This window comes from Mytilus edulis, chromosome 5 (genome assembly GCF_963676685.1).
Source record: "Mytilus edulis chromosome 5, xbMytEdul2.2, whole genome shotgun sequence".
In the NCBI taxonomy this organism is placed as follows: Eukaryota; Metazoa; Mollusca; class Bivalvia; order Mytilida; family Mytilidae; genus Mytilus; species Mytilus edulis.
This window is the reverse complement of record NC_092348.1, coordinates 35,342,687-35,368,547: the sequence shown is the minus strand read 5'-3', so window position 1 is coordinate 35,368,547 and position 25,861 is coordinate 35,342,687. Positions and strand designations below refer to the sequence as shown.

General features: G+C 31.5%; 2 protein-coding genes across 5 annotated transcripts in view; one reads left to right on the top strand and one right to left on the bottom strand.

Annotated features, from left to right (window-relative positions):
• The window catches only part of LOC139523548 (probable ATP-dependent RNA helicase DHX35), a 197,147-nt gene that overhangs the window by 12,487 nt on the left and 158,799 nt on the right, over positions 1 to 25,861 (bottom strand). The window lies entirely within an intron of this gene.
• LOC139523551 (probable G-protein coupled receptor B0563.6) overlaps positions 1 to 25,861 on the top strand; it is a 53,447-nt gene that overhangs the window by 2,204 nt on the left and 25,382 nt on the right. The window contains exons 2-3 of one of the 2 annotated variants that reach the window (XM_071317666.1): positions 2,022 to 2,122; positions 11,767 to 11,842. The gene's annotated coding sequence lies outside the window, so the exon portion shown is untranslated. Of the gene's footprint in view, positions 1 to 2,021; positions 2,123 to 11,766; positions 11,843 to 15,633; positions 15,659 to 25,861 lie in introns of those variants that run through there. The other variant, XM_071317668.1, reaches the window with a different exon arrangement.

The following is a 25,861-nucleotide window of genomic DNA, read 5'->3' as shown; positions in this document are numbered from 1 at the left end:
AGATAGAACATTTTAATAGAAAATGGTTTATTTTAGCAGCTTTATATTATTATGCAGTAAAAAAAGGAGACAATTCAAATTTATTTCTATGTATTAATTTTTTTTTCGGATTGCATAATTTCTTTAAATTTTAATATGATTGAAATTCACAAAAGAAAGAATTTGTGTTCCTCAGATTCACAAATTTCCCTTGACTAACAGCTCTTGAAATTTGTACTCCAAATGGTATTGTAGGTAAATACGCATTGTTAAGCATGATATAATTATAAATAAAACATGACAACACTGATCTTTAAGCTGTTTATTATTAAGCTGAAGTGGTCTCATTTGTATCTATTAAAACTATAGAAAGTTTTCAAATAGAATGATGCTAGTTGATTTGAGTTAAATGAGTAACCGATGCTAGTTGATTTGAGTTAAATGAGCAACCTTATGTTATCATTTTGGAGTAAACCATTATTACCACAGTATTATAATTGCTTATCAATCTGTTTATAAAATCACCATGTAACATTGGTAATAATTGGTCTGTCAATAACATCACCATGATTTAGCCTTTACGTTTCCATTGTGTAAAACAATGACAAATCAATCAATCAACCAAATTCTAAAAAAAATATCACAGGAGAGTTTTTTGAAGCACAAAATGAAAACAAAATAATCAAAGTTCATGCTGGTAGTTAAATAAGGTTTCAAACAAAAATAAATCCATCAAGCAGAAAAAGAGACAAATTCAACTTTACAGAAATTGAATAAGGTTTCCCCTACCCAATTAACAGACCAACTTTAAGATTTTTCACTTTAGTAACCTTTAAGTAAACAATAACAATAAATCGTTCTTGGAGTAATCAAATTTGTAAAATGTTATTCAGTATAAAGTAGAAATCAATTTGGTAAAAAAATCATTAAAAACAGTCCTACTCATTTTACATAATATTTCTAAATGTAATTAAATCCATTTGATCAATTATGCAGTCTTTTGTGGAAGAAAGCATGCACACTCATATCATAATCCTTATATTTTTGAACTTAGGAAACGGGAAGATCTAGTTAATAGCAGGAGACCCTTGCAGATTTTTCTATAGATGACAAGCTTCACTGACAGAAGTAAATTTTGAAGTCTACAACAGCAGGAATTCAATTAATAGAGAAAGTTTCAGTAAAAAAGGAAATATAAATCTAACCATATATATATTTTTCTACCTATTTTTTATCCAGTTTTGTTTTATTACAGGGGTATACATGCTTAAGAAGCAACTAAATCCTTCTTCTTCTTAGATATCCAAACTACCCTTACCTATTAAAAAAAATACAAAGGCTTTTGGAGATTTAAAAAGAGGACACCTGGTTTGGTTACTTTTAAATTATTTTTTTTAGGAGTAAAATTTTATTTAAATTAAGATTTTATCTATTTTATTTAATTTTTGCACAATAGCAGAACTAGGTACAAGAACACATGTTATAAATATATTGAAAACGTTCCTAATTTGGTTGTCAAATGTGTAATGACCAATGGTCAAAGTTAACAATTATTCACACCTTTCAAAAGGGACACTAAGGGGTAAATTACTGATACTTTAAATACAGCGATAATAGTCACCTTGTTTTAATGGTTTAAAACGCAAAAATTATGAAAACATTTTTTTTTAATTTTCAAACATGCATTTAAATAATTATGATATCAAATTATGCTAAAATAATAACAGTTAAGTTTAAAATGACCGCACAGTAAGAACTGTCATTTTGTCCAAATATGTCAGGCATCAAAACACCAAGGATGATTATTTTTCTAACACTGATAGACCTACCCGACAGATACATGGTAGATTAACTGATGACAATTCTATGTTTGTTTTATAGACCGTGATTACACTATGACACCACTAGCCCTCCCATATAACAGGCCCTTTGGTCAATATATGTACGTAAATTACTTAATTAAATAGGAAACAGGAGACTTCTCTTAGTTATATCATATCTTGACCACCCTCCGTCTTATCATTTCAATTCCAACATTGTAGGTGATAAGTTGTCAGTATCAGTGAGCTTGGAAACTGACCATTGGACAGAAGTGTAAGTTTGGAGACTGACCATCAAATAGTGCAAGACAGAGAATATAATAGTAAGTACAAATTAATTCTAATAAAATATTTCTATTTCAGTTGTTTTAATCAAGCATCAATATCATTTTGTAAGCCTTTTTGTTTATTATCTTCTATTATGTAAACTGTATAAGTATTAAAGTATATTAACATTAATTCACAGTGCAAAGGTCTATCCAATCAGTTTTTTATTTCAAAATAAGTTAATTTTTTGTCTTAAATCTAAAACTAAAGAATAATAAATCAAGCTTTACTATAGATTATAAATCTATACTATAAAATTAAAAAGAGTTTGTAAGGATTGTATAATTTATCACCTTTATTCATCCTTATTCCATAATAACAGATAGTTGAAAGCTAAATTGTATTGCTGTTTTTTTATTTTTACATCTGTCAAAAAAAACCATGCCATCTGTTACTACATGTACTACCTGAAATATATTCTATAAGCTAGTAATCAAGGATTCAAGAACTGTATGAAACTTAAGGCAACTCTTTTTTTTCTTTAACCTTGTATAAAAATTAAATACACAAATGTTTTATAGGGTGTCTTGTCAAAAATAATTTGAATAAAATCATTTTTATCAAGTTTTAAAATTTAAAACTAAGCATAATCAATTTGCAGTCCTGTACTTTATCTTACATTGTATTCATTCCTACATTTGATCTCAAATTAAGCATCTATCTAGAGATGATATAACTAGGATTTTTTAGGTTATTTCTACATGTTAGTTGTAATACATGTATTGATATGATGGATACACAGTACCTAAATGTTGAAGTTAACTGATATTGCTCTATATTTTCTTTTCTTATTTCTCTTTTCTCTTGTTAACAGAATAAAAGTAAATATTTAGTATTTGTAAAAAACTTCAACCCAGCCATTTTTTTGTTGGAAATTTTTTACACGTAATTCATCTTGTCGTCATTTTATTTTTATCAACTTAATCACTTTTTTCTAATATATCAAAAAAAATACAATTTCCATTATTCTGTAAAAACAAAATTCTTAATGATATTGCTTGCTCTTAGAGAAAAAAATATGCTTACTTTTAAAATTAAAACCACAATCTCTTTTTAATTGTTGTTGTTAGTAATAATTTCTACAAAATTAGATTTTCCCCCACTTTAGGCTACCAGTTTATCATTTTTCCTTATTTGCTAGATTTTATTATCAAATACAATATATATTTTTTAAGCCGTTTTCCCAATTTGGTAACAAGTAAATCATTTTCATTTATTTGCAGAGGTTTTATTATCAAATGAAATATATTTTTGAAGCCCTTTTAATCATTATAATTAAATTCCGTAATAACTAGTAATGGAAATAGGATAAGAACATTATTACATCTGAATTAAAGGAAAGGGTTGCAGCATTTATATCATTTCAAAACTCTCACCTATTGGTCTGAGTACACAGTTATCGTCCCTTGATTTTCGTTGTCCACTAATATGGTCCCTAGTGTGGACAGTGTATTACTTGCCAATCTTTTTTATACCCCTTCCAAATTTATTTCTTCATGTTTTATGCCTCAAATAGCAAGTAGGGGGATAAAATTACACTGTGAAAAAATTTGATTCATGAATTTTAAAGTAAAGTAGTGATTTGGTCCAGCTGAAAAAGGTTAAAAATAAGCATTTCGGAAGCGGTCAAAAGATTTCAAGACCCCCCGAACATAAAATTGTCCATATTTTGAGTTAAGAGTCGATGAAGTTTTCTATAACTTTGATTTAATTTGTCCCAAAAGTAGTACACCACACTGTAAAAATATTATTGAGAAAGCGCAGGTGGGATTTTTTTTATTTCAATTTATTGTCTAAAAGAAATGCACTAAGAAATAACTGTATCTCGGACCTATTGTAGAAAGGTTAAAATGGATTCTTATAAAATATTTACAGATTTTGAACCACTGTTGATCAGTCAATACTTCTAAAATATGTATTGGGTTTTTTTTCATACAAAGTTTGTTGATTTTTGTTCCATAAGTTCTGGTCTAACACGGTAACACCATTTTCATGCAAAATACATGTACCCAGTTTAAGGCTGGCAGTCGATTGAAAGTTGTTTTGAATATGTGAAAAATTCAAGATAGTTTTCCATATGACATGATTTGAGTTGGAGACATATCTCTTTGGCTGCATAAACTGTTAGTATAGCAAGTAGTTTTGTGAAGTTACTAGTGCAACTAGCAAGTTGACCTCTACAATGGTGGCAAATAATTATCTACTAGTATATACAGAAATTTAATTTTTAATATACACAGAACTTGATATTTAACACACTTAATCTTAAATTCAAATAAAAAATGCATGAAACAGCAAAATGCCTTCAGTTATAAACTTTTGGACATGGGAAACATATTTTACTATTCTCGTAGAAATTACAGCTTCATTCATATTTTAACTTTCAAGTATATATTAACATGTGAGAATTTCATAAACAGCAAATGACAATAAATATAGTACTACATAAAAACCTAAATCAACATGATCTTTGCCTGACATTATTATTTCAAGGAGTGTTAAACACACATCTTCACATTTAATGACCACTTACAGGACAAAAGCCAACATGATTTCATTTACCAACCCATATACCCATGCTAATGAATATGCTAAAAACTGCTGATTAATTATGGTTGAGTACCGTGGTCATTATTGTGGTCAATATTATGTTTGATAACAATGGGTCTTGATTGCCTCTTATCTGGGAGAAAATTGGGTTGAGGGGTGTTGATGTGATGGTTATCATTTGGTCAGTTCAGATCAAGTTCGTGTTTCAGACATGATTGTGCCAATTTAAATCAAATGACCAAAACTGGAACAACAATATTTACCACTTTTTGACATAATTATTTTAAAGGTCAAGGTCACGAATTAAATATTATATAACTTTGACCTCTATGAATAAATTTGTATTTGTTACAATTTCTCATACAAATTTTTCCAAAGTAAAACATATTTAAGTTAATGCCGAGTTGGCATTAGGGTATTAAAACTGATGCCAAAAGTTGGTCGAGTGCCACAAAGCACTGTGCATAGCAAAGAGCACTTGCAACAATTCTATGAGTGGTCTGATGAATGCCTAAAACTAGCATATATCACACAGGGCAACCAGCCCTGATGCTTGTAAAATTTATTTCAAGCCTGCAAGAAATTTTAGCGCAGGCTAATATAATCTGAAATTTTTTTCTAAAAAATAAGTGTTGGGCCAGTGGCAGCAAAATTTAATCGAGATGACTCAGGCAAGGCAAATTGTCTGTCACTGTCTCTGTCCATGCCGGTTCTTTCAGTGGTTACTCTAAGATTCCCGTCCTCTAACTTATTTTACAATTTTGTAAAACGGTAACCTTATTGCTGTTGTTGGATGCTGTTATGTGACAGTTTGTTTACAACAATGCATGAAGTCCTGCATGTTTAATGTTTATGTATATAGATATGATTGATGTTATATACTTTCATGTCATGTTTGAATAACATGTTTAGCCCCATCACATTCTGTATGTGCCTCTCCCAAGTCAGGAGCCAGTGTAACATGTTTAACCCCATCACATTCTGTATGTGCCTCTCCCAAGTCAGGAGCCAGTGTAACATGTTTAACCCCATCACATTCTGTATGTGCCTCTCCCAAGTCAGGAGCCAGTGTAACATGTTTAACCCCATCACATTCTGTATGTGCCTCTCCCAAGTCAGGAGCCAGTGTAACATGTTTAACCCCATCACATTCTGTATGTGCCTCTCCCAAGTCAGGAGCCAGTCAGTGTAATTCAGTGATTGTCGCTTGTTGCTGTATATCAGACCTGTTAGTTTTCAACATTTGTTATTTCAGGTCTTTTTTTTTATCTCTTGCTATGTTGTACGACTTTTGATCATTATAGAAGGCCAATACAAGTGTCCTATAGTTGCTATATTTTACCTCATTTGGTCTCTGGTGGAGAACTGTCTCATTAGCAATCATACTATATCTTCTTATTTTTAGATGGGAAGAAAACATTTATATATCAATGATCTTATTTGTTAAAAGATTGAAAAATTTAAATCTGTGACATTAACTTCTGTTGGTCTGGTTGGCAGACTTTATGATGGACCTACTAACCATAGACACAATATCCCTACTTGAAACTGATGTACTAGATAACACTAAAACTATCAATTTCACAGACACTTCAAGTGAGATTGTTAAATTAAAGTCACTGCATCAAGTACTAATGGTAAGACATGTAATCAGACAGGGTCAGATAAATGGGGTTTTTGGGTTATTATCTCATTGAGGTTTAGCCAAATCTCCTTTTTTTTATATTAAAGAATTAGAGGTAAAGTTAAAATTACCAGTATTTTTCATCCAAAGTGTATGTCACTAAGTGACCCTGACATACTGACTCCCTTGTTATAATGTTGCAACTACATCAAGCAATGTTGACTGTGGCTGTTTGATTTTAGTGACCATATGTACTTAAACATATATATAAGTTGTTTGTTGCTGTTTATCATATGGGTTGATTGTTTATTGTTTTGAACAATTCTTGTATTGTAATGTTGCACCACTGTCCCAGGATTAGGGGAGGGTTGGGCGCCCATTAACATGTTTAACGCCACCATATACTGTATGTGCCTGTCCCAAGTCAGAAGCCTGTAATTCAGTGGTTGACTTTGTTGCTGTGTTAAGCCCTGGTCACAACGAACCCACAACACATCTATGCAGCTCCACGACATGATTTTTTGTCAAATCACGGGTTATCTGTGATTGTCTTACGACAGACGCACAATATTTTGAGCATCGTGGTCCTCTCGTGTGACAAAAATTGGATTTGCACCTTTTTTGTTTTTTTAGAAGAATACAATTCTGCGGGAATGATTGTTTGGAAAAACATACCGTCTGCCGTTAAAAGAGGATGGTTATTCCAGCAGAACGATTACGCTTGACCCTACTAAATAGTCACCTTGCCGGAATTAGAGCAAAATATGGTCCTATGGGCGTTGATTTGAGCACATGAACAGCATAGGAACCAGTGAAACGCCCGACATTGGTGGGTTAAGCCCTGGATAAAACTGCCCCTGATGTTTAGGCAGTATAGTACACTGATGCAAGAGTTGAAGGGGAAATCTGCTGGTAATTTCGTTGGACTCATGCGGAAGAGCCTGGCATGTTTTAAGAACTTTTGCTGAGAGTCGACCCTCACATCACTCACCCAATAAATCGGGTCTTCTTTGTATACTAGTAGTTCGGAGTCGAACGCGCGAGTGACCCATGACTGTTTTGCGACAATCGTACAACAGTGGCACGACAGTAAGACACGCATCCCATGACATAAAAACCTAGCCCAAAACAACTCACGATTGTCGTACGACTGTCTCACGACAAACCCACGACAGTACAGTTGTTTTCCCACGAGGAATCATCTTGGACATGTCGTAGCTGATGTGACCACTCAAAGTATTATTTTGACATTTTGCACAATAGTGCCATGACAACTATTTAAAAGATCTTCCACGACAAAAAAATCGTACGATCTGTTGTGACCGGGGCTTAACATATTTGTTTTTTGTTCTTAATTTTATACATATATAATCCCAATAGTTTTCTTGTTTGAAATGTTTACATTTGTCATTTAAGGGCCTTTTAAGGCTGACTATGCTGTATGGGCTTTGCTCATTGTTGAAGGCTGTACGGCAACCTGTAGTTGTTAATTTCTGAGTCATTTGGTCTCTTGTGAAGACTTCGCTCATGACCTTTCTAAGGAAGGTTATTCCAGAAACATTGATGTTTTAATGCACATAAATTATATCATTGGTTTCTCTCACAAGGTGTATGAATTTACTCAGTCAAGATTTCTTTTAGAAGGGCATATGGATTTCCATGCATATCTTTAATATATATAAACATGTACCAGATTTAAAACCTTGAACAATACGATAAAAAATATTTCTATTTCAGTCACTGCCAAAAAAATCCATGTTAACCTGCAAAACCTGCCGGAAACAATATGGTTTATTTCTGCATGTAAATCTTTGAATTTCACCCCCTATTTCATTTAACTGATAAACCAAATGTAAACATGTAGATAAAATTACATGTTTTTATCTTAGCTGCTGATAAAAGGTAATTACATTAATTAAGACAGATTTGATTAATTAATAATCCTGTTCTATGTGTGATTAATTCTGATGTTGGCTCAGGATGTTGAGGTTCTTAAAGCTTAACAAGTTTAGCCAGTAAGCTGTGAATAAGTACAGTTAAAAATATACAATATTATATGATTATGTTATTAATACCAGGGATAAGATACAAAACAATATTTAAAATAATAAGGCCATGAAAAACAGTCAACATTATAGTCAAAAAGAAAAGATGATAAAAAGACAAACAACAGTCAACGAAAGAAATTCATCAAAAACTCATGATTGACTCTTAGCGAGCAACACAAACCCACCCAAAAAAATGTTGAATTTAAAACAACTATAAGACAAGGAAACCCTATTATTTTATACACTTTGAATTGGTTTGAATATGAATTGAATATCTTACACTAATCATTTGTTTTAATCAAGTTTCATTCAAAATCGATAGGATCAGCATAGGAAAAAATATATTCTTATCATCTTTTTCTTCGAGGTTAATTCATCAATCAATTTCAAAAATATTTATCAAGTCATCAGTGCAACTTCTTTTTCATTTTTTTCCTGCAACTTACTTATCTTTTAAATATATTGAAATTATAAAATTTCAACAGGGGACAATATTCTTAAACTAGGGGGGACTTGTAAATAAAGGTTATAAAGGTGGTTTATGATTCAGAAGTGATGAACTTCTTTGCCTGATTGTTAAAGCTACTTACTACATCCATAATGCAGTTTAATTAATGAATCTCATCACACTTCTGATTTAAACCTCTGCTTTTAGATTTCACGACCAATTAAGCTAATGAATTCAACATGATAGGTACTGGAGGGATTTCCAACAAAATATATATTAAGTAATCATTTGTGCTATATTTAGAAAGTTAATTGTTCCTGAAGTATTTAGGAATGTATGTGGTTTCTATTTTTAATTTAAGTGCAGATAATAGTTACATAAAATGATAAAGCTCTTGTTAGATATATGCAACAAAGACGCAGAATAAGATACCAAAGGGAGATTCAAAACTCAGCTTTTCAAAGAGCTATCATACTTATCCAATCAAATGACATTGACAAAGGACTTGGAGATAATATTTCTAATGCCAACTTCCTGATATTGACCAAGATCTGAGAGACAAATACTAATTAAGGATTTCAAATCGGTTAATCATCTTAATTTAGCTTTGTATGATAACTTAAACAGATTAATTACATGTACCTTCTAATTATTTCACTCTGATTCTGCAATTTATTGGTCTCTTTTAACACTTACCTGAAAAAGATAATACAAATAGATTATTAAACATGTAATTAACGTTTATGCTTGCAGCCAAAGAAGATCAAATATAATCAAAACACAAAATCAGCTTTCACAGCCTTAAATAGACTTTATTGTTAGTTGACCTCCATAATGGCTCAACACTCAAATTCAAAAGACAGAAGCTTATCTGAAGCTCAAAATATACCATATTGATTAAATCACAACAATACCCAGTCAGACACTTGAATGTTAAATTGTTTGTTTAGTGGTGTTTATAATTAGTGCCACTTGTAACTGCCTTTGCTACTTCATGGCTGCCATTTTTTATTGGTGAAGGAAGCCAGTGTGATGGGAGAAAGGAAGGAACATTGGCAATCCTCATCAATGAAGATCCTTGTCAAAAATAACATGCCAAATCAAGGTATCAAGATTGACAGGCCATTGACCAATGTAGAACTTAACTAAGACCACTTTAAGCCACTTGAAGGCCAATCATAATGAAACATATCAAATGTTTAAAAAGATATATTTTGACCATGAATATAACACTAGAGCACTATATTTCATTCAGTTTTTCACTTTCGCTCAGAAGAATAAATGTTGACGCTTCAAGATTTTGAAAACAGCTTATAAAATTAGAAAAATAGAACAATTTCTTTCTGAAGATAAGTCTCTTAATAATAGTCTTATCAAATTTCACCAACTTTGGGGAAAAAATCTAGTCACATCTCTCCATTTCACCACTTGAATGTACCTCAGCTTTTTTTTCTAATAATAAAGATGCAATGCACTGACTTAAGATACATACAAATATAAAGAACAACAACTGTACAAAATTTCCCTCCAGTCCTAATCATTATACTTTTGAAATTTTGCATCACAAAAAGTCTTTTTCAAAATTTGTGATTTAAAGTTTTAACTAAAATGTATTTTGCATTTTTCACCCAAAAAAATATTATGTATATAATTTTTTGACATCAGGAATCAATTTGGAATTACATACACTTTATACCAATTTCTCAATCTGGATTTAAATGCTACCCCAGTTTGCATTTTACGAAATGATAAAGGTATTTTAAGTGGGAAGTAATTAATACCAGAATTTACTAGTTCTGAACCAGTACATATCTTTCATTACATGCATTGTTTATTTCGTCTCTGGCAGCAGAATATGTGATTGCAAAAAACTTCATGTTATATAACTTTACCCTCAAATTGTTTCTAAATATTCTATATATCAAGTTTATACAAATCAAAGTGCCAGTATCTATCAAGTGGATAAGAAGTTAAAGGCCTCTTTAAAAGTTTTTAAGAGTTCATAAATTAGTTATGGTAAGTCATATTACCCAAGATCTGGTTGAAGAGAATCATAAAACAGATCAGGTAAATTACTGAATACAGAAGAAGGGAGATAAACCTGTCATCTAAAGCATCGTTGGGGGTCTGCTCTATCATATCTGTAATTCAGTTTGAAACTTTACTTTAAAAATGCCAGAGTTTGTTTTCAGATTTGGCATTTGTGAGATTTTCCCATGTTACAATAAATAAAAACCTCCAGTTTTAACATATGTGTTGAAAACTAATTGGCACATTCCATGTTATGGTATGTTAGCCTATTGTTTCTAAATAATCTTAGTTCCTTGGAGTTACAGTAACTTAAAAAAACTTGCAATTAGGTGTGTGACATTGACAGAACCATTTCAAGTGTTAGATTTGGGGGAGTTTTTGTAACCCAATACATACTCAGCATTTAAAATGAAAGCTCCTTTTGGGAGTACAAAAATGAATTCAAAACACTACTAATTTCAGACTTGGATCTTTCTTTATAAAGATACATAAAAAAGTTTAAGCAAATTGAAGCCAAGTCAATTAGAAGGGAAAACATTAGAAACAAGACATTCTAGCGTATAAGTCATTTCCTCTTTTTGAAGGGAAATTAGTGACAAAGTGGTCTTAGTATTTCGTCTACAGTATAACTAAATGGGCAACATCAAGGTTATGAAGGGTGCTTTTGACTCTTGATCTTAGTTGTCTAGGATTGCCAGTTTTGGGGACAAATATTTTATATTCACAAGGAATCTTTCTAATATGAACTTCAGGTACCTACTATAAACTTTAAACCATATCTGATCTCTGAACTTTAACCCTATAATATCTGACCTTAACAAAAAATCTACTGAGTCAAGACACAAACTGAGAAAGATATGACATGAAAACAAACCAATTTATAATAATTGCAGGAGTCACAATTAAAACATTAACAAATGTTACCTGTTTTCTTTTCAGATCACAGTTTTGCCCTTTAATTGTACAGAAATCACAAATCTGTGGTGGACAGCTCAATATTTTTCATTTTGCTAAGGTAAGAGTGCAACTCTTTAAATTTTAATAACACTTTTTTTTAAATTCAAAAAAGATAAAGGCATAGAACCTTAGCTACTTTGTGATATATAGTAAAAGATGACCAACCATGTTTCTTCTAAAAACAGCCCCTGAAGTCATTAAAAAATTCTGGAAACATGGCTTCAATACAGACATATTTTTTCAGAAGATGAAAGAAACTTGAATGTGTGTTTTCTTTGTAAAAAATATTCCCCTAAGATTTGCTTGTATGCATAATATAAAGAAATTGATCATTTGAATTATCTTTTCTTATAATCAAAGCACTATAAATGCTGTGAGCAATGCCAATCTGACTTGATAACAAAACAGCAGCAACATGTATATTGTATTGAGAGGAATATGTATTCAACTTGGTAAAAAGTATTTTACTTTTGCCCATCTTTGGCAACTATTCTTAAATTTGAATACCTGAGATTGAATTGTCTCCCTTTGAATATATATAAGCAAACTGAAAAGTGGGAACAGACTTTGATTACAACACATAGCTTGTTCTCAATTCAACAAGCATAAGATACTGATAAAATATCATTGAAATTATTTATCAACTGTTTCAATAGCTAATGTATAAAAAGATTAAAAAAAATAATTATGGAAACATGTTGATGAATTTATGAGCTTCTTTTTGAGATATAAACATCTTAAAAAATAGAACTTTGTTGGGAAAAGGGGGAGTTACAGAAATGTTAAATAAATACATTATTAAGAGCAAACATCAATAATTAAAAGGTACATTTAAAATCAATTATAACCATATAACCTAACTGCTCTCAAAAAGTCATTAACACAGTGACATTTACATTGTAAGTTATCACAATGGCATTTAATTGTTTAATTTAAACCAAAATGATTTCGCACATGCAATATGCATACATTTATAAATATTTTATTTGACATGCAAAATTGCACTCTATGTACATTGCAATAATGAATCAAATAAATGTTTCTAATCGAATCCTCTAAATTAACTCAAAACATAGAAATTCGATGACAGTTCCATATACAGATTAACTTGAACATTTCCGCTGTAGTTTATGGCGGTACTTATACTCCATAGAGTAATGCTTCAACGGGTTTTGATACCAAAATGCATCTACATATACTATCTTAATGGTTATTGACAGAAAAATACATGGACATGAAATTGACAGATGATGTAATATGAAATGTTATAGATGTTTATGCATATTTCAGTCAATAGAAATTATCTCTGGTAATCTGTTACAATTATGCAATATAATGTTTATTGTTATAAATATAAGAACTGCCATTCAACATTTAGAATTAAGAAATCATGTATAATGATGATTGCCAGTGAGACAACTCTCCATCAAACAAAATGGCATAGAAGTTATGAAACACCCAGCCTTCAGCAATGAACAAAACCATACAGTATATTAGTAAACTATAGCTATAAAAGGCCACAGAAATGACAAATATAAAATAATTCAAATCTGAAGACTAATTATAAATATACACAGATATTTGTTACAAATGAAAATCACTGAATTACAAGCTCCTCGTTGACTTTACACTTAGGAACAAGACACACACAAGAATGCCAGCAAATCTAAACATATGCTGCTATCAACTTAAAACCATGAGTTAACTTCCATGTACATTTAGTATGAATGTGGTATATATAGTTGTTATCCATTCGTTTGATGTGTTTGGTGTGTTTGGGTTTTTAATTTTGCCATTTGATTCAAGGGACTTCCCGTTTTGAATTTTCCTCAGAGTTCAGTATTTTTGTAATTTTACTTTACACATACAAGTGAATGCAGGATTATTATCTAAGATAATCAATAATTGACCTCATAGCTAAGATTTCGTAACCTAGTATATGTGTTGCTCTCTAAAAAAAAAATTGATCCAAATTCAACTGAGTATTTGAGTATGAGGTATAATTCTGAGTATTTTTTTCTGTCAATATTGTTGTATGAATAAAAAAAATGTAGTTGTTTTATAAGGAATGGATTTCTTTATCAATAATTTAAACAAAGCTTTAAGTACTACAGCACGTTTACAAACTACATATAAAGAAAGCAAATATACCAAAACAACATAGTTCTTAATTCTGACATAGCATGTTTAAGTCAATCTAGTATTTCATCAGAATCGGTGTATACTGGAAACAACAAGCATGGGAAATCCCTTAGTTTATAACCACTAAGTAGGTGTTCTTTTTGGAATCTCCAGACTTTTGCAATTTTCTAGACACTTCTTATATATTAATATCAATAAAATCATTCCTTATATGATGAAATGCCATTTCGGATTCTAAATATAATGATGATTTAAAAATCTAGGCAAAGAAAACTCGATCAACTAATAACAGGATACAAAGTGTCAATATTAAAGCTCTCAAATTACGATTAAACAGAGGTCTGACAGATAACCGGACACTTAATAACACTTAATGTTAATTTGAGTGTCAGAGTAACTCTCAAGTAATTCCCGTCAGAATCTTTAATAAATCGTTACAAAAGCTGGTAATCTAGTGAAGACAATGATACGATAAACTCTAACAACCACAGAAATTCCATCGGGACCAGTTCAATAACCACAATACCCCAAAGTAAAGAAACTTATTAATTTTCAATTAAATTTTCATAACACATGAATGCACAGGTATTAAGGTACAATAAGACCTAGAACTTCTGGTGGTAGAATGAAATCTTCAATGTTTTATGGGATGAATATCGTAAAAGAGTCAATAAAAAAGACGCAACTAAATCCATTATCCTTTGCTATTATTTATCAATAAAGGAGGAAACCATTAGTGTTTGCTGTGTAAATATCAGGATTAAACATATTTTTTTATAGCCATGACAATATCCTCTTTGGTAATGTATATTTCCGAAAGTTACACTTTTTGCTCCCTTTGCTAAAGAGTAAAGACTTTAAAATTTTTCCTTTTACATGTTTTTTTATAAGCTAATTGAGAAACATACTTTTTGAAGCCACACTTTTTTTAACTGTAATGATAAGCATCATGTGGTTTGATAACAGATGAAAAGAACAAACAAATAAGTTTTCATTGGTAAAACATTACTTGTTTAAGAAATAAGCTCAGAGAAATATTAAAGCCATCGCCAAAAAAGACCATAAAAAAAATGATCAATTGTTAATTATTTCAATTCATCTTGAAATATGCTGTTCATCAAAATGTCAACTTTATTCTTGGTCATTTCTTAGATGGTTTATAGTTATGTACAATATCACAAGAAAAACTATGCTAAGTGCAAAGCAAAATTTAGACAAGTCTAAAAATTAAAAATTAGCAAAAACTTTCACACATTAACTTTATATTAAGAATATATACATTTTTAAGGACTTATTTCACAAAACAAGTTCAGAATTTTATGCAAAAAATTGATCTCAAAGCTCTAAAGTACTTGAAAAGATTTTTCATGAAAATAATTACTGATTTTTTCCAATAAGCTGTTCCACACCAATCTCACTAACACAAAGTGCACTTAAAAAAACAGCTTACATGAAGATATAAATTACAATTTTACAGACACAAAGACCCACTGATCAAAAGATAATGCTTCATATTTCATCATAATTATGATGTACATGTTCCCACATCTACTTATTAATCTATCTTCAAAACTCGTCAGAATTTCTTCTGTTTTAAACATATGTTTTGAGAAATAATTAGTCCTGAAAGTTATGTATGAAGTTGTACGAAACAATACTGTTTTTTTCTAAAGAGAATGCTGTTTGGAAGTAATGAATCTTAATTTCCTATCATTATTATACTTTAAAATAGGTATGTATAATATACATGCACTTTCATTGAGAATGTCTACTGCAGATTTTGTAGTTTATTCAGTTAAACTTAGATGTATTTACTTCTACTTTGCATTCAATGACAAGAGCCTAGAGGGACTTATTACCCATGCAAAATGAAGACCATAGTTGACCATGAAAACCATTTATTTTACAGTTGACCATGAACAGCCATGTTTTTTCAAGCTTTTTATAAATCAATTATCAATTTATCATGGTTAACCATGGTCATGATCCATTTTAACCATGGTCAACTATGGTCATACAGATTAACCATGGTCAACTATGGTCGACTATGGTCATACAGATTAACCAAGGTTAACTATGGTCAGACAGGTTAACCATGGTCAACTATGGTCACAGGTTAACCATGGTTAACTTTGCTCATACAGATTAACCATGGTTAACTATGGTCAGACAGGTTAACCATGGTCAACTATGGTCAGACAGGTTAACCATGGTCAACTATGGTCACAGGTTAACCATGGTCAACTATGGTCAGACAGATTAACCATTGGTTAACTATGCTCATACAGATTAACCATGGTTAACTATGGTCAGACAGATTAACCATGGTCAACTATGGTCAACTATGATCAGACAGATTAACCATTGGTTAACTATGGTCATACAGATTAATCATGATCAACTATGGTCATACATGTACAGATTAACCATGGTTAACTATGGTCAGACAGATTAACCATGGTTAACTATGGTCAGACAGGTTAACCATGGTCAACTTTGGTCAGACAGGTTAACCATGGTTAACTATGGTCATACAGATTAATCATGGTTAACCAAATTAATAATGGGCATACAAATTAACCATGGTTAACTATGGTCATACAGATTAACTATGGCTAACTATGGGGGTGTTTGAATATACGCCTGAGGTGGCCTATGGTTACCCATAGGTTCCTATGGTTTGATATTTTATACACAAAATATCAAACCATAGGCGTATATCCAAACACACCCTATATGGTCATTATGAAAGATTAACCATGGTTAACTATATGGTCATACAGATTAATCATGGTCAACTATGGTCATACATATTAACCATGATCATGATCCAGTTTAACCATGGTCAACTATGGTCATACATATTAACCATGGCCATGATCCAGTTAAACCATGGTCAACTATGGCTTTAGATTATTTTGTAAATTTGTTTATCAAAAATATTTCAACTTCTCATTTAGTGACTGACCCAGCAATGCTGCAAAACATAATTCATTTGTTAAAATTCTTTTATTTGTTTGTCAAAAAATATGTGTACCTTAACTTCAATGACTGACTATACTCCTGCAATGTTACAGAGATTGAAATTAACAGGACCCTGTATCTATGCCGGGCTGGGTAAGGTGAAATGTCTTCCTTCATGCGGTCTGTTACCTTTTGTCACTAGCATATACAAAAATCCAGCTCAGTGTGTTGGTCTTTAAGTACAAACAGGGTGGATATTCATTTTGCATTGACATGTTCTCAACCTAAATATGTATTAAATATGGTGCTGGATGTAAAAAACAACCATTTCCATGAGGGTATTGAAAATAAAAGTTTTGTCTTTTAGTTCTTACTTTAGTTCTAAAGTTGAATATCCTCAACATAAAGGCAGAGGGATAAAAGGAATCACAATTGTTTTAGACACCTGGTTAGTGCACAAGGAATTAAACTTTTATTACCTGTACTCATCTGAACCATTTGAAAACAGAAAACAAATTAAAGATTTGCACTGAACTAGACTTAGGGGGATTATAAGCTTGACATTTAATAACTACACTTGATGGCCATAGATGACCTGGGTCCCACAGATGATCATGACTTGTGTATTTTGTTGTGTTGTAAGGTTGGTATCTTTGCTTCATGTTTTCCCACATACTCCTTTCATCAATTAGGTGCCACAGAATAACAAAAATTGATCATACAAATTAGTTTGTTCTTCATGGAAAACAAATTGCATTTATAGTAATGCTAACATTTAAACTTAAAAAGTGCTATAAAAAGTGATTTAGTTACACAACACAACTGTCTCATGATTTCTGTTTAAAAAAAGATTGTTTTGCAAAAATATGAGAAGAGTGTCAGTCTCTATGATATGAGATTAAAACAGATGCTCCGCAGGGTGCAGCTTTATACGACCGCAGAGGTTGAACCCTGAACAGTTGGGGCAAGTATGGACACAACATTCAGGGGCGGATCCAGCCATTTTAAAAAGGGGGGGGGGTTCCCAACCCAGAGTTAAAGGTGGGGGGGTGTTCAAGCTATATGCTCCCATTCAAATGCATTGATTGGCCAAAAAAAAGGGGGGGTTGCAACCCCCAGACCCCCCCCCCCCCCCCCCCCCCCAGGTTTGGCCACAATGACATTTAAGTTTAGAATTTGGATTGTGATTAAATAGTTGACACAACATAGGTTTCCGACACAGAATGAATGTGGTCTAAGAACTTAAACTTAAAAACTTAAAAATTTTAAATTGGACATTTACCTATTATGGTCCAATATCCAAAATCTAAATACATGGTTAGATTCAGTATATCATAAAACCCTAAGAATTCAATTTTTGACCCTTTACACCTCAATGTGGACCAATTTGATAACCGGGCCCAAATATTAAAAATCTAAATACATAGTTAGATTCAGGATATTGAAGAATCCCATATATTTAATTTTTGTTGAAATCAAACTAAGTTTAATTTTGGACCCCGATTTGGATCTTTTTAGACCAATTTGAAAACAGGACAATACTGTGCAATTGAATGTTTCTTGCTATTGCGAAAACTGTGCAATTGAAAATTTCTTGCTATTGTGTAATATTGTGCAATTAGATATTTCTTGCTATTGCGCAATACTCTGCAATTGAAGATTTCTTGCTATTGCGCAATACTGTGCAATTGAAAATTTCTTGCTATTGCACAATACTGTGCAATTGAAGATTTCTTGCCTTTGCGCAATACTGTGCAATTGAAAATTTCATGCAATTGCACAATACTGTGAAATTGAAGTTTTCTTGCTATTGCGCAATACTGTGCAATTAAAAATTTCTTGCTATTGCACAATACTTAATATAATAATTTTGGACCCCGATTTGGACCAACTTGAAAACTGGGCCCATAATCAAAAATCTAAGTACATGTTTAGATTCAGCATATCAAAGAACCCCAAGAATTCAATTTTTGTTAAAATCAAGCTATTAAGTTTAATTTTGGACCCTTTGGACCTTAGTGTAGACCAATTTAAAAACAGGACCAAAAATTAAGAATCTGAATATACGGTTAGATTTGGTACATCAAAGAACCCCAATAATTCATTTTTTGATGAAATCAAACAAAGTTTAATTTTGGACCCTTTTGGACCCTAATTCGTTGGGACCAAAACTCACAAAATTAATCCAAACCTTCCTTTTGTGGTCATAAACCTTGTGTTAAAATTACATAGATTTCTATTTACTTATACTAAAGTTATTGTGCAAAAAACAAGAAAAATGCTTATTTGGGACCTGTTTTTGGCCCCTAATTCCTAAACTGTTCGAATCAAAACACCCAAAATCAATCCCAACCTTCCTTTTATGGTCATAAACCTTGCATTTACATTTCATAGATTTCTATTTACTTTTACTAAAGTTTGAGTGCAAAAACCAAATGTCTTCGGACGATGACAACGATGTCAACTTGATACCAATATACGACCAAAAAATTTTCAATTTTTGCGGTCATATAAAAAACCAACCATCTACATGTATCTTCTACTAATCATCATCCCACACTGGTAATATTTCCCTCACTATTTATCACCTTCCTAACCACTTATATAATGTTTTTGTTTTTTGTTTTTTGCTCCATACCTGAACCAGTTTCAGCTTATTTTACCCACTTTTGTTAATTAAAGTTTCCTCTGACAGTTCTTGACGCAGAGCTGATCTGCCTGAGGTTATTGAACCACTCATTGTATATATGAAATAGATTGAGTGCCATAGAGTAACACTGGGTGTGATGTAACACTTTAGAGTGCCAACATTATGAACATAAACAAAGCAACACTCAATAAACTCATTATTCTTGTTTTCATTTCAATTAACATAAGGCATTAGGTTTACTGTTTTAACCCATTCAAACTTAATGTGCAATAAACTATTACATGTACATTTAAAATTTGATTATAGGATGGTTAGAATTTAAACATGGTTTTGTGAAAGAGTGTTCCCCTCTAGTGGGGGAGGTTGTGGGTTTGAAACCCCTGTGCTGGATAAAACGAAGGAATTTAAAAAAGGAATTTGCTGCTCCTTGCTTAAAGCAAAAATAATGGAGTAAGAACCAAGATTGGTTGACTCAGATACAGAGTAATCTGTTGGGTTAGGTTTACATGTCTTACTCATATCTTGTAAAACTTATTGTGTAGATTTAATTAAAAATGACCTGATTTTTTTGTAACATATATATTTGAAAAGCTGCATCCTTTTCCTAAATTAAAATGTGCATACCATAAATCTTTCAATATTTATATTTATTGACAAGGAAGTGTTAAAACATCAAAGAAATGTGTTATAAGAGCATATAACCAGCTGTTTTTAACCATCAAAATTATATTTATGATTATTGATAATTTTTAAGTGGAATATTTGCTTTTTCAAGATAAAAGTGCAAATTTTGAAAGCTGACATTGCAAAAGAATACCAAGATGTCAGGTTAACACATACAAATCAATATACTTGTCATTGCCAAATTCTTCATTTTGACCACAGTATATATGATAGCATAAATGAACATGAAAAAAAAATATTTAAAAAAGGACGAAACAACAAGTCAAATATTAGTATTAATTCAATGGTGCAATGAATTATTAGAAGTCTCTTAAATCAGCTCAAATGCATCATTAACGCATGAAATATTTTCCTCTGTACATTAAACAACCAACATACAATCAATCATTTAGGCAAATTAATTGCTCAACTGCTTATTACTATAACTAATAATCAGGAACATTTATAAGATTAATCAATATTTAAATACATTGGAAAAACTGTTTCAGAACATTGCTTCTCATCATAGCAAATCATCCAAGTCTCTCAATTAAATCCTTTTTTCCTATTTCATTTACATTGATATTTTGATCAAGTTCTAGGAAATGACCTTTTGTATAAAGATTTTTACAGAAACATACCAAAAGCATATGAAGCCTAAATGTTCAAACCAGCTTATCATTTCTACATTCAATAATAACATAACTTGACCCTGTTTCTCCCTTATATTTAAAAAATATGTATGGTGATATTAACCATTTTTAATGAAAGACCTCGGGTCTTTTGATTTTGTGTCCTTGTTATGAAGTCAAGCTAGGTCAAAGTTAAATTTGATGTTCTAGATATCGACCTTTGCTCACTCACTTACTTCTTATCGATACATGATAAATTCATAGGGTCTTTTACATTAATTGGGTTTCAGAAATATGACCTGGACACTTAAAGTGAAAGTTCTAGCTTGGTTTAAGTTTTTTCACAAAATAATGTCCACTTAATGTATCAATATATGAAAATTGATGTTAGCAGCCTGGTTCACTGATTACTGTGGACTTCTAACATTGAATGAACTAAAAGTAGAAGTTTCAAGCTGCCAAGTTTTGAATATAAATATTATTTTAAAGAAGGCAGCAGTGGGAGAGAGTAGCATGTCAAAATATGTCACTAACCACTCACATGTGAAAGCCCTGATAGACTTATCAATCAATAACAGTCATTGTCAGGAAACTGTTATAATGCACTTAACTGCATAAGACAAACAAAAGTACAACATTTGAAGTTGGGCAACTATAGATCTCTAAGTGCCTTCAACAATACTTTCACTAAAAACTATGTTTAGTAATTGCACAACTTTCAAAATCAAAATATATTTTTTCCCTCCATGAGTCCAAAAAAGCAATTCACAGCAAAATTAAAAATATGGTGCACTTTTAAGAAATGCCAGTATAACCCTTTTTATACAAATAATTTAAAGAAACTAAATGTATAATCAAAATATTTCCAAAGCAGCATACATAGGCGGATCCAGGGGGCCCCCTTTTGTGAGAAAAATTTGGTTGATTATATAGGGAATCACTGAAGCATGATTGGAGCGGGCCCCCCTTAGGTCAGTCAGAGGCTCCCCTTATAAAAAGTTCTGGATCCACCACTGGCATATTACCTTACAGAACTCATTAGCCATTACATAATGAACCTATTGTGAGCCTATAAGCAGCAAACTCAATGATACAGCCTACTATTATGAATACATTTGATTGATAATACTGTTTGTCCTGGTAGGATATCAAAACTTTCAATCAAATTTAACTTAATTCTTAATGATAGTGTTTAATGCTTTGATTGAAATACATGTACACATCAGCATCAATCATTAGCCAACTTCTTATAATATTTAATTTAATATAAAATTTTGAAATAAATTGAAGAAATTAATTGTTTCAACATTTTGAAGGTTTCTCCCTTTTATTTAATATCAACTTGAAAATGATTAAAACGATTTAATATTTTTTTGTTCATTTATAAGCACTTTCATAATCTGCAACCCCTGCAAGGAATTTTAGAACAGTGTTCTTAAAATGTTCAAGAACTGTTCTTAAAGACCTAAGTATTTTAAACTAAGAGTTTATAAGAAAATGATCTTAGTGCATATTATTACATAAGTGCATATGACTTCACATTTGTGTTTTAAATTGAGGACCAAAAAGACAGGGCTTGCTTTTAATAGCTCAATCGTGTATGTTATATTTTTTAAAATGTCACCTAGCAACCATAAATTATTTTCTTATTTGGCTGTTGGTTTCCTTGTTTAACATTTTTCATGCAAGGGCCTTTTACTGCTGATTATACGGTATGGAATTTGGTCATTTTTGAAGGCTGTATGATGACCTTTAGATGCTTACATCTATATAAATTGGACTCTGGTAGATTGTTGTCTCATTGGCATCATATTCCATCTTCTTATTCCCTTATAAAAGACAAGAATACTTTGCACATTTTAAAGCAAAGTTACATGTAAGTTTTAAATATTGATGAGAACTATGTCAAATAATCTTTATTTGTACTCTTAATATTGTTAATTCAAGGTCTAGAATGTGTACAAGGGTTTCTTTCCCAGATAAAACTGCAGTCAGTCATACAAGTTGCAGACATATCAAATAAGCAGATACACAAATAATTCAATAACATTCTATTTCATAACTTGTTTACTGAAGAAAACTTTAGTCAGAAACAAGAAAAGTTCCCAGACCAAATGTGTTTTAATTACAGTCTGACATGTATGTTAAAGTCACTTAATGAAAGAGTTATAAATGACTTTTATATAGAGGTTTTATTTTAACCTTTACATTTTTTAAAGGCCACAATAATTACATAACTTGTCCAAGTAAAACTCAATATCCATGTACTTCTGCAACAATTCAAAATATGTTACAGGCATAAAAATATATCATGTGACCTTGACTATTGACCTCTGACATAATCATTCCAAATTTGACAAAGGTTGAATTTATCTTCTTATGCATTTCTTATGTGATACATTTGGAGTTCACTGTGTATCAATTTTGGTTATGTATGTCAGAGGTCAAGGTCAAATGGAAGGGACCAAAAAAACAGAAAAATATAACAGACAACAAAGAGTCCAACGTTTAAAGTATTCAGAATCAAAATTAGTAACATGCTTCTTCATGGTAAAAATACATGTAGCTTAGTTCTAACATTAAAAGTCAAGGTCAGTAAACATGGTGAAAACTGACTATGGCCATTCTACATAGTATATCATTAATGCTTGTCAGCCTTGTGTGAACTTGAAATTGGAAACAACAGAAAAGTATCAGAATTTGATTAAATACATTTGATGTAATAAATACTTAGAGTCATAAACTCGTAGATTGTTATTTTATACATAATCTTATTTCTAACCTTTTAGTAACTTTGTACTTTTTCCATTTCATTTCTTTGAAGCCTTTAAAATTGAATTTATCCATTACGGATATTTACAGGACTTTCACTTCAGTGATTGCGTCAGAATGTCAACGACAAGTTTGATTCTTTAATCTTGAAAAAGCGTTCATTCCTCTTAAAAAAAATCTGTAGGCATTAGAAATAATGAAATAATTAGGTTTGACAGAAACGATACATGTACTTGATTAACCAAATTGTCAATGTTTATTTCATTAATTATCAATTATAGAACACTCAAACTCCAATAAACTGACAATATATGAAATTATTTGACTGTTAAGGAAAATCTGATCGATGGCAAATATAGTTAGTGAAGTATCAACTAAATAATAATAAGGTTTGGCAGTAATGTCTATGACCTCTAGGGGATTTTAAAACATTGTTTTAAAAGAGAGTGGGAAGGTACACAATATTAATACGATGGACATACGTTGCACTTAAAAGACACCCTCATCAAATAGAGATGTTCAAATTCCTTAGGTAGTTCCTAGACAAGTACAGTAACTCAGACCAATAGATAAGTTTTAACACAGAACAATCATTGTTTGGTGATGTGTAATTTGAGATTGCTCTGACATCTAATGGTTTTCGATCATTAAGGGCAATTTTGGACATGGGGATAGCAGTAGATCCACAAGATAATTTTTCCTGTAAATGAATATATATATGTATTCAGATGCTTATGATAAAAAAAAATGTTCGTACCATTTGTACCATCCATCAATAAGTTAATTTAAGCTGTGCGGTCATCAAAATTTGGAGTATGATTATTGAACTCAGAGTCTCAGTCGTTTTGAGCATAGATTTTAATCTCCAGAGTACTATATAAAGTTAGAAGACAGTAGACCCAAGTTTTTCAGTTTTTTACATAAACTTTACGAGGGTTTTGTTTTTCTTTCAAAGACATGCATGGACTGACTTTTTTCTTTCTGTAATCAAAGTGACAAAAGTAGTACAGACAGAACAAGACTTTAAAGATAAGACAAAGTTTGCCATTTCTTCATATTTTGTAATTGTGTAAATAGCATTAATTAACAAAACATTTGTTATGTAACTGAACATGTACAGATTGAAAACTTATCAATCAGTTCATGTAAGAAACAATTTCATGCAGTTATTAAAATTATCATAACAACTGTCATATAAAACTATGATAGCATATGGTAAATTGATTAATCTATATACTTGATATTAGTAATTTGACAGATCCAATACAAATATCTGATTCTCTTTTTAACAAATAGGGATCAAAACAGGTTATACCTTGAGAATAAAGCATTGACCTACGGAATTAGTTTCCACCTAATCTACTTATCCTAGAAACAGTTGTTGCAGGGTTAAAAACTCATATTAAATCTTTGGATGAGTTTATTATTACCTGTGACTTCTGATGCTCAGATAAATCTGGTATTTATTATAACTCTTGGTAAATTAAGGAGGATATCAGGGGCGGATCCAGCCTTTTTAAAAAGGTGGGGGTTCCTAACCCAGGACAAAGGGGGGTTCCAACTACATGTCCCCATTCAAATGCATTGATCGTCCAAAAAAAGGGGGGGTTCCAACCCCCGGAACCCCCCCTCTGGATCCGCACCTGGATATAGGGTAGGATGTTTTTAGGAATAGGAATATTCATACCACACCAGGAAGTTCAGTATACTAATAACTCTAGGCAGGGGAAAAGATTAGTGGGACCCCTTAGTAAACCACAGGCTACTAGATCTTGGGCCCTACATCTAACAGAACATGCCTATATCAATTGCTTCTGTGTATCCTTTCATATTTTGGAAAGTTGGGTCCCTAAATTGGAAAGGTTATTCTTTTTACGTGCTTGGTGGTTAATCCTGGTGATTAAAGACAGCAGGTCCTTTGACTTTCTAATTTTAAATGGACCTCATAATATCCTGAGTAAACAAATATATTTGGGTGTTTTACATGTGAATACACATGTATGTAGTAATATTGTTTTAATCATTGACTTTAATCTATATGATGGGTTTCTTTGCCTGACTAATTGGTGTGGAACCATAATTTAAGTACTATTAGACAGTGCACGACAGTCCCAAGTAAATGTATATTAACCTCCAGAAAAATAATTTGACATTTGTCAAAATGTGTTCTCGCAAAATCAGAACCCATTATGTGCAGAATTTGCATTAAAAATCAATCAATCAATCTTTGAACAATTTATTCAAAACCAGATTT